This window comes from Symphalangus syndactylus, chromosome 5 (assembly GCF_028878055.3).
Source record: "Symphalangus syndactylus isolate Jambi chromosome 5, NHGRI_mSymSyn1-v2.1_pri, whole genome shotgun sequence".
Lineage (NCBI taxonomy): Eukaryota > Metazoa > Chordata > Mammalia > Primates > Hylobatidae > Symphalangus > Symphalangus syndactylus.
The window spans coordinates 67173777-67179776 of NC_072427.2; the positions used below are offsets into that span (position 1 = coordinate 67173777).

A 6000-nucleotide genomic window follows, 5' to 3' on the forward strand; every position below is an offset into this window, starting at 1 on the left:
TGTGTAAAGGCAACCCAGTGGATAAAACACAGTTTTTTTCCACAAGTGGTTTTGGAAAAATGGAACATTAGCATCCAAAAACAAAGCAAAACAAAAACTCCAATCCATTCCTCATACAACATGTACAAAACCAAAAAAACAGTCCAATGGACTTCATCAAAATTAAACATTTTTACTCTCTGAAAGACACTGTGAAGAAAATGAAAGGATAAATCACCAACTGGGTAACAGTGTCTTCACATGACATATCTGGTAACTAACTTGTATCTCAAATATTTAAGGAACTCTCTAACAACCCAATGCCTTGAAAATGGGCAAAAGATTTGAACAGACATTCCTCAAAGAAAATATACAAGTGGCAAATAAGCACATGAAAAGATGCTCAATGTCATTAGTCATAGAGGAATGGAAATTTTTAAAAATGAGATACCACTACACAACTAGTAAAATGAATAAAATTAACAAGACTTAGCATACTGAGTATTGACAAGAATGTGGAAGAACTGTAACCCTTATACCCTGCTTATGAGAATATAGCATGGTACAATTACTTTGGAAAACAATCGCAGTTTCTTCAAAAGTTAAACACACATCTACTATATGATTCAGCTTTTCTACTTCTATGTGTTTATCTAAGAGAAATGAGAGCATATATGTATACAAAAACTTACACATGAATGTCAGAGCAGCTTTGTTATAAAAGCCAGGTACCAGAGACAATCTAAATGTTTGTTAACATGTTAATGGATATGAAAATAAAATGTAATCTAGTCAGCAATGAAAATGAATGAACTACCTTCCTTCCTTTCTTCCTCTCTTCCTCTCTTTCTTTCTTTCTTTCCCTCCGTGGCCCGGGCTGCAATCTACTCAGCTCGCTGTTACCCGCGCCGCGGACTGCCTGGGACTACCGGCGCGCGCCACCGCTGCCTGCTTTTTCTCCTTTGGCTGCAGGCACGCGTTCGCCATCTTGGCGACGCTGGTCGCCAGCTCCTGACGCCGAGTGCTCTGCCCGCCTCAGCCTCCCGAGGTACTGGGACTGCAGACGGAGCTCCGTGTTGCCCGGGCTGGAGTGCGGTGGCGTGGTCTGGCCTCGCGGCAGCCTCCGCCTCCCAGCCGCCTGCCTCGGCCTACCAGGGTGCTGGGAATGCAGCCCCTGCCCGGCCGCCGCCCTGTCTGGGAGGTGGGGAGCGTCTCTGCCCGGCCACCCATCGTCTGGGAGGTGAGGAGCGCCTCTGCCCGGCCACCCATCGTCTGGGAGGTGAGGAGCGCCTCTGCCCGGCCACCCATCGTCTGGGAGGTGAGGAGCGCCTCTGCCCGGCCACCCCGTCTGGGAGGTGAGGAGCGCCTCTGCCCGGCCGCCCCGTCCGGGAGGAAGTGAGGAGCGCCTCTGCCCGGCCGCCCCGTCCGGGAGGAAGTGAGGAGAGCCTCTGCCCGGCCACCTATCGTCTGGGAGGTGAGGAGCGCCTCTGCCCGGCCACCCCGTCTGGGAAGTGAGGAGCTCCTCTGCCCGGCCGCCCCGTCCGGGAAGAAGTGAGGAGTGCCTCTGCCCGGCCGCTCCGTCTGGGAGGTCTACCACGGAGGCCAGAAGCAATGTGGGGGCTGGACGTGGTGGCTCACGCCTGTGGTCCCAGCACTCTGGGGGGTGAGGCGGGTTGATGACTTCAGGCTAGGAGTTCGAGACCAGTCTGGCCAACTTGGCGAAACATGAAAAATACAACAGACAAGCTAACCAACCAACTCAGTGACAACGAAACAGGTCTACCCTGGAGTCATACTCTAATTTTTTCTATTTTCCTCCCTTTCTGATCCTTTATCCCACTTTCTTTTTCTTCCTCTTCCTTCTCCCTCTTCTTTGTCAAATAGAGGATTGAGTTATTATCACTGATCCATATAAAGTCCCTCTCTCATTTATTTTAACTCCCACCCCCCATTTCTATTCCCCAACTTCCCATGTGCAACCTTCCTAATATGTTTGATACGCATCTTTTTGTTTGTATGTATTTTTAGAAAATGTTTATTTTTTTGTGTGTGCAAAAAAAATTAATAAAAAAAAAAAGAAAATAAATGAACTATATATGCAACTGCATGGATGGACCTCAAAATAATTAAGTTGGGTGAAAGAAGCCAGAACAAAAAGAGTACATACGTTATGTTATTCAGTTCAAACTACTGTAGCCGGTTACCACAGACTGGGTGTCTTAAACAGTGAACATTTATTTGTTACAGTTCTCGAGGCTATGAAGTCTAAGATTAAGGCGCCATGAGATCTGATGTCTTGAGAGGGCCCATTTACTGATTTGCAGATGGCTGTCTTCATATTGCCTCTTCACACATAGAAAACAGAGCAGAGAGAGCAAGCTTTCGTGTCTCCTCTGATTCAAACATTGATCCCATTATCTAATTACTTCCCCAAAGCCCCCGTTCCCAATACTATCACATTGGGGATCGGGATTTCAACCTATAAATTTTAGGGGAACACAAACATTCAGTATATAACATACTATATAATTCCATTTATAAAATATTCTAGAAAATGTAAACAAATCTATGTTTGCAGAAAGTAACCCAAAAGTTCCCTGGGAATAAGGTTAAGGAAGAATGGAATAGAAGACCTACAAAGTGATATAAAGAGATTTGGGGGGGTTGATGGATGTGTTCATTATCTTGGCTGGGATGATGGTTTCGCAGATGTATAAATAGGTGTCATTAAATTATCCACTTTAAACGTGTCATTTATTGTAAATTAATATTTTCAATAAAGCTATAAACCAAGTTGGATTCTATTTGTTAGAAATAAAACATTTTATAATCGCATTACGCAGCACTTTTCTAAGCATGTTACTCAGAAGTAATGTCCCACAGATTTTAATAGGTTTTACTGAAAAAGAAGATTCTGTGGTTTAATAATTGAAATAGTCTGGATTAAACACAGTTAATAGATTTGTTTTGGGCAGGACTTTTGGGAGATTTTAATATGCCAATATGCATTATGAAATTTCAATAAGGAAACATTATTGAGTACTGTATTTCCCTAATTTGATCACAAATTTTCTTCCAAGATGATTTTACAGGACTAACATTCCTCGGCATTTTTATTTGGAAAATGCCGGCATAAAACCATTGTGATGACTTAACAGTAAATACAGTCGACATGGTAAGAATTTTGGACTCTTTTTTCATGAACTATTAAAATTTATGACTAGGCCGAGTGTGGTGGCTCGATCCTATAATTCCAGCACTTTGGGAGGCTGAGGTGGGAGGATTGCTTGAGCCCAGGTGTTCAAGACCAGCCTGGGCAACATAGGGAGACCCCCGTCTCTACAAAAAAACAACAATATGACTTATGATTAGACAATATAACCTTCATCTAAATTCAAGCATCGGAGCAAATTGCAAATTTTAGAAAGACTTTAACAATGTGTTCACTGAATTAGTAACTGATTGCTCTCCAGTGAATGTTTTGCATGGGATCTTTGTTTTTTTCTTAATTAATAGACTTCTTTTTTTTATTCTTTCTGCAATTTTAGGCTTACAGAAGAAATGAGTAGAAAAGTAAAAAGAATTCTTATATCTCCTTTACCCCTTCCCCGATTTCCTCTATTTATTAACATCTTGCATTTTGTAGTACATTTGTTATAACTGATGAACCAATATAGACACGTTATTATTAACTAAAGCTCACAGACTGTATTAGAGTTCACTCTGTGTTAAACATTCTACAGGTTTGGACAAATATATAATGACATGTGGCCAGGTGCTAATGTTTGTAATCCCAACAATTTGGGAGGTTGAAATGGGAGGATCCTTTGAGCTCAGGAGTTCAAGACTAGCCTGGGCAACATAGCAAGGCCATGTATTTACAAAAAAAAATGAAAAATGAAAAATTAGCCAGGCATGGTGGTGTGCAACTGTAGTCCTAGCTGCTCAGGGGGCTGAAGCAGTAGGATCATCTGAGCCCAGGAGTTTGAGGCTGCGGTGAACCGTGATGACACCACTACACTCCAGCCTGGGCAACAGAGTGAGACCCTGTCTCTAAAAACTCAAAACAAACTAAATTACGTGTGTCTACCATTACAGTGTCATGCAGAATAGCTTCATTGCCCTAAAAATCCCATGTATTCCACTTTTTCATCTCTTCCTGCCTCCCCCAAACCCTGACCTGTTTCACTGTCTCTGTAGTTTTCCCTTTTCTATAATGCCATATAGTTGGAATCATTCAATATATAACCTTTCAGATTGGCTTTTTTTCATTTAGCAACATGCATTTAAGTTGTTATAATTTATAACATTATAAACTATGTAATTTATAATGTGAAAATAAATGGACAATATTAGCCTAATAAGCTATCAAACGTTGATTTTTTGTGACCCCAGATGCCATAATTCTTTCCTACTTCCCTAATGGAATACAAACAATGTAATTTACAAGGGAAATAAGAAAAGTGGTTTTCTGAAACCACTCATTTTATCTTATTCTATTTTATCTATTCTCATTTAATCTTATTCTAGCAATGGCAAACTAGGATAGGCATATATAGAGCATCAATACTATCTTCTACCTCTAGTAAGACTGAGAAAATGCATATTCATGACCTTTCGATATTGTTGGTAAACAAAAGTTATAAAATTAATGTTCCTTGACCCCAGGGAGCTATGTCTCAGATATATAGCTAGATAGGGAAGAGAGTAATTCATAGTACATTGAACGAAACAGGCCTTTGAAATGTCCAAGATGATGTCAGTGTAACGGAAAAAGCTCACGACACTTGAATAATAAATGTGCTGAATCAATTAAAAATTTTCTGAAGAAAGGTAGGACTGATTTGCATATACATTTAGATCGCATACTTTGGATGCCATCTGTTCAGTATCTTGACTTTGACACTACCACATTTCTTAAACTTTGTATTGAAGCGTAACATACATACAGAGAGGTTCATAAATAACAAGTGTATAGCTGGATGAGTTTTCACGAGGTGTACAGCTCACGTACCTAGCACCCAAATCAAGAAACAGAACATGTGTAGCATCCCAGAACTGCACTCCTGTGCCCTCTTTTGGTTATCAGACCCTCCCAAAACAATCACTGCCTGTTTTTGAATTTTATGTAAATAGAATAATCCAGTAACTCCTTGTTTTGCTCAACATGATATTAATATTTCTGAGCTTCATCAATATTGTGTGTGTGTGGTAGTTTGTGTAGTCTCATTGCTGTGTAGTGTTCAATTGCTGTGTAGTTTCAATCTACTTGTCCATTCTAATGTTGATGGGCATTTGGATAGTTTCCAGTTTCTGGTCAGTAGGAATAGTGCCCTTATGAACATTCATATACATGTCTTTTGTGAATATATATGCATTTTTTATCCTTGCTCTATCAGTGGTATGTATACATTCAATTCAGCTTTAGTACATAATGAAAAGTGGTGTTCTGAAATGGCATTCCCACCAGCAGCGTATGACAGTTCCAGTTGTTCTATATCCTTGCTAGGACCTGTTATTACCAAAACACTTACTGATGTTGTTTTCATTTGTATTTTATACCTGTAGTTTTTAAAAAGTGACTTTGAAACAGCGAGCTTTTATATAAGAAAGGGAAAAAATTAGTAGGGGGTGAGAAAAAATAAAAAGTGAAATAATCCAATCAATCTTGCAGTACAGCTAGATAGGCTAAATCTGTCCTGACTCAAAGAAAATTTTGAGAAAGATACAAAACATATGGAATCACTCTAAGTATGCTGTTTGTTTGAAAAAGAACTGAGTAATATAATTGGTTTAATGTGTGAGTCAGAATCAATGTATAATTTTTAGCTGAAGAGTTCTGATACTAGTTTGGAAGGTATGTGAGTTCAGGAGCATGAGGAAAGTTTGGATACTTTGAAGGGTATTGGGGAATAATTTCCCTACACTGGGTAAACGAAGCTCAGGAAGGATTCATTTCTGAGATGTTCACAGTTAGGATTTCTATGTAGTTTATAATGTGAAAATAAATGGGCAATATTA

At 40.0% G+C, this 6000-nt stretch overlaps 1 long non-coding RNA gene across 1 annotated transcript in view; it reads right to left on the bottom strand.

The window, feature by feature from the left end:
• The window catches only part of LOC134736708 (uncharacterized), a 49102-nt gene extending 47055 nt beyond the window's left edge, over positions 1–2047 (bottom strand). The window contains exon 1 of the long non-coding RNA XR_010120965.1: positions 797–2047. This is a non-coding gene — a long non-coding RNA (uncharacterized lncRNA). The remainder of the gene's footprint in view (positions 1–796) is intronic.
• Positions 2048–6000: the final 3953 nt, after the last annotated feature.